This window comes from Sinocyclocheilus anshuiensis, unplaced genomic scaffold, assembly GCF_001515605.1.
Source record: "Sinocyclocheilus anshuiensis isolate Anshui unplaced genomic scaffold, SAMN03320099.WGS_v1.1 scaffold2170, whole genome shotgun sequence".
In the NCBI taxonomy this organism is placed as follows: domain Eukaryota; kingdom Metazoa; phylum Chordata; class Actinopteri; order Cypriniformes; family Cyprinidae; genus Sinocyclocheilus; species Sinocyclocheilus anshuiensis.
Genome location: NW_015558572.1, coordinates 140997 through 149722, shown reverse-complemented (window position 1 = coordinate 149722; position 8726 = coordinate 140997).

Sequence of the window (8726 nt, the reverse complement as noted above, 5' to 3'; positions counted from 1 at the left end):
AATCTGAGGGTGCAAAAAAAAATCTAAATATTGAGAAAATCGCCTTTAAAGTTGTCCAAATTAAGTTCTTAGTTCCAAGTTCATTTTCTAATCAAAAATGAAGATTTAATATATTTACAGTAGGAACTTTACAAAATATCTTCATTGAACATGATCTTTACTTAATATCCTAATGATTTTTGGCATAAAAGAAAAATCAATCATTTTGACCCATACAATGTATTTTTGGCTATTGCTACAAATATACCCCAGCGACTTAAGACTGGTGTTGTGGTCCAGGGTCACATATTTGATTAAGTTTCCATAATTGATTCTGTTTCCTGTTTATTACTGCGAAGCAGCATTGAAACAAGTAGTGCTATATAAATAAAGGTGACTTGACTTGACTTTAACAGGTGGCAGGGAATGCCTAAACAATCTAATTGAGCTGTCATCTCCTCACATCTAAAACATTTCAATGAGCAATACCTACAGCGTAGCAGGGATCAGCTGGTTTCTTGCTGTGTCCAATGCAGCGAAAGAGAGAAAGAGGTCAGTAAACACAAAGCAGACATTGTTTATAGTGTTTTGAACGCAAGGCCACTTATTGTCTTGGCTTAATTTGCCATTCCCCTCTTCGTAGCGTGCTACACATTTATATATTTCCTGACTCTAAAGCCTCAACTGTGGGTTTTTACCCACCACCGCTGCAATTGGATAGCGCATTTCCATGTGGGGCTCTCTTGGGCCCTCCTCTTATGATAGGAAACACAAGCAGAGATCATTTCTCTGGCGGACGGGGCTGCAGAGAGGCCCCCGAGTGGGCCAGACACCGCTGCAGGGGCTTCTGGCACACCCTGGCAGCAGAATGGTTTCATTTAAGAATTTCAGTAATCACTTTTAGGAGCATGATATATAGCTGACCTTTGGCAGCGACACACGACCCCCACTCCCCTGGCGATTTGATCAAAGGAGGCGGCGGTGGCTGTGCAAACACTGCTATCAGTGAACTCCAATGGATTTACTGCCTGCTTCTTCTCTTCCTTGTCTCAGCCCAAGTTGTGTCGCTGATACATGGAGGGAGAAGGGTTTCATCTTACAGGATCTCACCCTCCCCGCTTGAATTTACAGCCCCGATCGGGACCCCACCAACGACACCTCAGCCATCCCGAGCCGTCCGCCTCTCTCATCAACCCCAGTGGTTTACTTGTGGGAACTTGGAACACACATGTGCTGTTGCACGGCCCACAAACTTAATGCTAGGTTAAAGAGGAAGAATCCCAACAGGAAAAGAGAGAAAAAGAACAAGAATGAGAGAGTGGGGAAAAGAACAGCTGTTAATCATGTCTTGAAGCGCCCCGCTGCAGGAGGGAGAGAGAGTGCATGACCTGTGTATCGCAGCAACTGGCCATCCCAAAAGCTGGCATGGAACCAGGTATTATGCAAACCACTCATAACACAAAGAACTTCATTAACTACACGACTGAGAGATGAACAAGGGCCTATGACTCTCAGACAGTTATGTTTACATCCACATGTGTTTACAAAGATGCCTTTGCAGTTTCAAGTGCAATAGTTTTCAGCATTTTTTTTTTTTTTACATTTTCACCTTCATGGAATAAAAAACCTATGGAAAAATTATTAACATAACTTGTAGTTTGTGGTTTATTGGGTCAATAACTACTTTTTATTATGCGATTTTTCAAAATTCTGCACTGATTTCTATTATTTACACTGAAATAAAAGGCCTCGCACACTCAACTATATCTTTTTAAATGAAAATATGTGATGTGTTAAACCAATCTGTATGTGGATAAAGTCACACTTACTCATATGTAGTGATGCTCACTAATAAAATGCATTAGTATAACAAAACAATACCAAAAGAGACATACAATTTTTAATAAAATACAAATTTTCTATTCAATCACTATTGTGATTGATTTACATTAAAAATAAAAAGGGTATGTCAAACATAAATAAAAAGTCATTTTTATTCAGTGTAAATACCTGTAAATAACTATCAATGCAGAACTGAAAGTTCTATTACAATACAATATATATATATTTTTTTATTTTTTTTTTTTGCAAAAGATGGCTCGACCAGGTTGAGATGACTAGATATAATGACTCAGAATGCAGTTAAGATGCCTATTAAAGGGTTAATGCAATTTCGACCTGTTGGAAATGTATTGTTGGATTTTGAGCATGTGTTCAGAGCACAAAAGATATGAGAGGACTATTTATCAGTCATCTTAGTTATCACTATGACACTCTTATCAAAGCCATTATGACCACAAATCATTATCAAAGTCTGCTACCAAGTGAAGTTATTTCACTGCATGTAACATTAATGCACAATTAAAACTTAAATTAGAAATCAAAAACTTTATTTCTGCTGCTTTCCCATTCTGTGAACAATTACTAATAACAATTTTATTGTATGCATGAAAAAGATTTGAGGAAATTAAAATACAAGATCAAAACATTTTATCTGTCCTATCGGTTTCTTATCTTGGCACAGCAGCAGCTCTTAATGCCACTGGACTGTCCGACATAATTCAGTTGAACTGCACTATAAATATTCCAGTGGGCAAAACATGAGAACCAACGTCAGAAACAACCATGAAAGGAAGATTAAAGCCACTGCCTTATTTTTACTCTGCTTTTGTTTGGTGATAAACAAATCTGTGGGAATAAAACAATTATAATTAAATTCTTCTGATGTGGTCAAATGTTTTTCTTCAAAGATTTTATGTTGTGGTCATTTTCTGATGTCTTTGCACCATCTGTTGTGTTTAAATAAATTCCACACTAAAATGTGTAACAGTAAATCATGCAAAAGAGCAATAATACAGATTAGCCACCTGGTGGCATGACAACACCAGAGTCTTCCCAGATCAAGTGTTACCAATAGCCCAAACCCCACTGACAACAAAAGCACAGCCGCAGATGGAGACTAAAGCAGTCGGCATTGATAATAAAGTGATGGGGCAATTGACTTAACCAGTAAGATGATTCAAACCCAAACCGAGAATGTTTGCAAGCTTGGAAAATATCACCAGGTGGGCCATTTAATAACCTTTGGTATAATGGGATGAATGATAAAGATACATAAAAACACCCATTCCCCAGGTCATGCTTGTTTATTGGTTGACATGACCGGGAGTGTTTATTTGACTCATTTCATTACAATGTGCACAGTGTCATTAAAAGTCCACAGGATGTCCTGTGTTTTTATGAGCGTCTTGGGCAAAATGGGGGAAAAAAGGGAACTGCTTCCTGATTCTACCACGAGAGTGTAACCACCTAAGGTTATGACCATCCTGGAAAAACAGCAGGAAAAAAGAAACAAAGTAGCTTTCGCGTTGATTCACTTTCCTTCCCAGAGGACACATCTAAAACCAACAACAACACAAAATGACAAGCCTTTTTTTATTAGGTTGGCCAAACGATGGAAAAGCACACATCTTTCTAATGAAACTAATCTTCTGTAATGATGCTAAGGTCAGAGTAATTACATGTATACTACCAAAAAATAAGGTATGTAACAGCATTCCTGTTGGTAAGGCAGAGTTGTTTCCTGCTCGTCTTTCCTGTGTCAGCCTTGCTGATAAGCAGCAGTGTTTGGTCGGTAAACTAGAGTCAAGGTGCCTGCAATAAAGCGCTTACGAAGGTGTGAAGGTTTTACAGCTTTGTGTGAGGTCATCTGTGCTGTGCAATGGGGAAAAACATGCAACATTGTTACGGTAACACTGCAGGAACACGGCTTGTTTGGTACGCAGGTGCCAGGAATGCAGTAAGAGTGATTCACCTTGCTCCTCGTTGAACTCTTCCGACTTAATTAGTCTATTCGACTTCACAGCTGTGAAAGAGCACGTCCCTAGCCAAGAAAAACAATAAAGCAATTACACCAATGATGCATCATGTGCAGTGCATAGAAAAAGCAGCTCTGGTGCTTGCAGAAATCCAATTCAGCTCATTTTAGCTCTGTTGACCTGGATATAAGCAAGTTTATGGGCCCGCTGCTACTTTCTGCACTTTAACCGACATCTGGTTGACGTCAATTAAAATGCAGTTATGTATTTTATGCAGATTTTACTTTAAGACTAAATACTTTCTACCTCTGATATGGAGATCTGAAGACAACTGTGCACTCTTAAAAATAAAGGTTCTTTATTAGTATACATGATTCCATGGAAAAGTTTAATTCCACAAAAGGTTCTTTATAGTGGGAAAAAGTTCTTTAGATTTTTAAAATGTTCTTCAGACTTTAAAAAAACAAAACTTTTCACTGAAAGGTTCTTTGGGGAACCAAAAATTATTATTGTATGACATTGCTACAAACCCCCCTTTTGGAACTTTTATTTTTTTGTGTGTTGGGCCCATGGCAGAGTTCGCTCCAGCCTTGATACCACCGGAGTTGCGGTTAACGCTGGGATCAGCTGAGACTCATGTGGCTGGCCAGGTTCCCCACAACCCAGAAAGGCTGAGCCACCCGCCAGCCCCCACTTCCACAGCCCACATTCCAGGTTTATTCCCAAAGCTTCGGTCTTGCTGATGAGGGCAACGTGAAATACTGTAACTTCAAGGCCATATGTCAGCAAATGAGCACGCATACGCTCCGCATCCCCACCCTGCCTACAGATCACCAGTCTAACATACAGATATTCACATACACCTGATATCAAGCCCGCACAAAAGTAAAGCACATGCCCTTTTCCCCCAGACCGCCATCAGAGTGATCCAAACACAGCTGTCAAAACTCCGCCACTTCCAGTGCAGCAGAGGTGAGACAGGCGGGGTGAGCAAAAAGGGGCGCATGCATCAGCCCAGCGTTATGTCATGGATAACATTTGAAATGACTCCTAGGACCCACCTTGCCGGGGCCTCTCTCCCCACCAACCCGTCACGATCAGCGGCCCGGGGTCCAGCTCCACACTGCTCGCCTCACATATGTTGCTTGCTGTATGTGCACTGCTGAATTCGCATACATGTTCTGAGCTGCAGACTCCCTTAAGAAAACCTACTGCAATCAAAGAGAAAAGATGCATTTGTGAAAATGTATATGGGTGTTTCTTCAACTATGGGCACTTTCAGCCCTGTGGGTTTAAAGAAAATGAACTCACTTTAAACACACTTTTTACATGTTCATTTGTGGAATTTGTCTGCTAACAATGTTCAACAATGGTTACAGGAGAATTCTGTCAATTTGCCATTTGTTTTTGAAACGTAATTGATAATTTCCACTAGTGTCACATCTCAAATGATGTATTTTAATAGCATTGTGTCATGTAAATGACACTTGTTTTTAAACAAAAATGAAAAAAAAAAAAGTTTCCTTTGTAAAGCTATATTCATAGAATTTTACATATCTTAAATACACAATTGAATCATGTTTTCATACGTTTTGTATAATTTGACAAAATCACAGTTTGATTGGAAATTATACAAAATGAAAATATTGTTAACAAGTGATATTTACCTTCATTTTAATTATTTTTCTTTACATATTACTTCTCATATTTTATCTCAAGCATGATTTTTTGTCTCCTTGGTTATCGGGAACACAAACAAACAAACAAACACATTTTTCTGAAAGTGTAGCTGTCCTGCTGTTGTTAAAATTAATAATTCAGATTAAAAAATATATAAAGATTTTAAAATGCATTGAAAAATTTGCAATACTGGTTAAAAAAAATCTAAGACCATTTTAATTTGACAAATTTCTAAAACAGAAATGTTTATTTTAATAATATATAACTCCTGGGACAACAGCCATATACAGTAGGGCTTAAGAGGCATAGCAAAGTCCACATCGCCACGTGCTTTAAATGTTTTGTTTTAGTACAGACAATTTACTGTTTGTTATGTCTTCAAAGAGTCTTTTAAGAGAACTGAATTGCCCACTGTATATTTTGTTGCACACGTACATACACGCACACACACAGACAGCCTGGGCTCATCAAGAACTACTAATACAATAATAAAAAGCTCCTCGGACTAGTCAAAAGTTGGACTGAATATGCAATTATCCACTACAGCAGCGAACCAAGGACAAGGTTGGTTTCTCAAGATCACGTTGACACTAAATCGTAATATTCATAACCTATACTCCATATGGTTGTGATAACATTTGGACCTTGCTTCCACTTCCAGTTAATCAGAGTGTATCAACACAGAAGGTTCCTGCAAGTGACTGCCTTGTTGTGCAACCATGGCCTTAGAGTTAAATCCCTCCCATAAATTATCAGATCCTTCTTTAGGTCAGCGACATAAATCTAATCCCAAATTATGTTCCAGGAAGTTCTCGGGAGAGCTTTCTAACCCGGAGAAGCACCTGAGAACTACGCTTCATATTTTTTGGACGGTGTTTTTTTATGTTCTGTGGTTGTGTGATGGCTTGTCTCAAAAGTAGCCCTTAATCCCGCTCTATCCGGTTCTCTTAAACGAGGCACGAGGAATGCGTCAGCCTCTTCAGTCCCGCTGCTATGCAGGTGAGCGACAAGACAAGGGATTAACTTTTAAACTCACACTCGATTTTATCACATCTGCATGGAGATCAAATCCAGCCCTCAGGGCTTCATACTTGCGACAGTCACCACTGCATTTAAGTGCTAAGTGGCCCAAATCTGAGATGTTCTCATCTAAAGCTCTGTACTTTTTCGATTCTCTTGGAAGCCTCAAAAACTCAATGAGGTCAAGTACCTCTCTTTATGTGATTAGCTGCAAGCTTGGCTGATGAGCTGGCATTCTCCTGACAGTATTGGATGGCTAGCGTTTAAGGGAAATGTGCTTTTTCTCATGTTAGCTTTGGTGCAAGGAAACCGTGTGGTTTCACAATTTCAAGATTATTATGAAGATCTTCAGTTCCCCTACCACATTAAGTGGTTGTGGTGCACACTCAGGTCCGCTGAGACCATAGAAACATACACAGTGGTTTAGCGCTGGGCAAATGCCAAGACAAATGGCTGCTTCAGGTGAAAACAAACCTTGGCCAGAGCTAGCTAGCCTTTTTTTTTCTGTTCCATCGACCTATACTCCATATGGTTGTGATAACATTTGGACCTTGCTTCCACTTCCAGTTAATCAGAGTGTATCAACACAGAAGGTTCCTGCAAGTGACTGCCTTGTTGTGCAACCATGGCCTTAGAGTTAAATCCCTCCCATAAATTATCAGATCCTTCTTTAGGTCAGCGACATAAGTCTAATCCCAAGTTATGTTCCAGGAAGTTCTCGGGAGAGCTTTCTAACCCGGAGAAGCTCCCGAGGACCACGCTTCATATTTTTTGGACAGTTTTATATGTTCTGTGGTTGTGTGACGGCTAGGTCTCAAAAGTAGCCCTTAATCCCGCTTCATCCTGTTCTCTTAAACGAGGCGCGAGGAATGCGTCAGCCTCTTCAGCCCTGTTGCTATGCAGGTGAGCAACGAGGCGAGGGATTAGCTCTCAAACTCGCACTCGATTTTATCAGATCCACATGGAGATCAGGTCCAGCCCTCAGGGCTTCATCCTTGCGACAGTCACCGCTGCATTTAAGTGCTAAGTGGCCCAAATCTGAGATGTTCTCATCTAAAGCTCTGTACTTTTTCGATTCTCTTGGAAGCCTCAAAAACTCAATGAGGTCAAGTACCTCTCTTTATGTGATTAGCTGCAAGCTTGGCTGATGAGCTGGCATTCTCCTGACAGTATTGGATGGCTAGCGTTTAAGGGAAATGTGCTTTTTCTCATGTTAGCTTTGGTGCAAGGAAACCGTGTGGTTTCACAATTTCAAGATTATTATGAAGATCTTCAGTTCCCCTACCACATTAAGTGGTTGTGGTGCACACTCAGGTCCGCTGAGACCATAGAAACATACACAGTGGTTTAGCGCTGGGCAAATGCCAAGACAAATGGCTGCTTCAGGTGAAAACAAACCTTGGCCAGAGCTAGCTAGCCTTTTTTTTTCTGTTCCATCGGAGGGTGTTTCTTTCTGGAACGTTCTTACTTGAGCTCCTCCACCCTGTAGCACACTCAGGGCCTGTGAATTCATCAAAATGAGGAATTAATGTTGAAATGCCACTCTGCGAAAGAAACGGTTTCCCAGGTGCTCGAGGATTTAAAGTGAACAAGCTCTTCAAAGCCACTCCGCTGCACTCTTTGTGACATTAAATGATGGAAACTAACAGAAACCGAGTGAAGATTTGTCAACTATAAAATATGACTTCAGAGGGTTAAAGAAAAGAAATGGAAATTTCACATCCACATTTCCCCCTCGCAACCTCGTAGTCTCCATTGCTCCTGGCATTCGTGTACAATTGGCCATATCTGGCATAAGACCACTATAAAAGTATTGGCTATACCCCGAGCTGTCATAAATCCTTAGTTAGGAATTTTACATCTGCTATTTCACAGGGTCATTTCCCTGTGTGCGGGTTCATATGCAAATATTCATATTTACGAGCAGCCATTTCATGTTATGGCCTATTATGGCAACAGCCAGTAAGATGAGGCCTTATATTGTTTCTACGTAAAAAAAAAAAAAAAAAAAAAAAAAAAAGAAATCTTTGTAAATTAACTGCATAACATGTTGGTTGTAAGAAAATCAGATTATTAAATCAGATTATGCTTTTGACCTTGTTGAATGAGTGCATCAGTCACACCTTATTTTAAGGTCCTATTCTTGCCATTAATAAACCATGAACTATGACTTTTGCCTCAATAAACTCCTAATTTGTTGCTTATTAATAGTTAGTAAGGTAGTTGTTG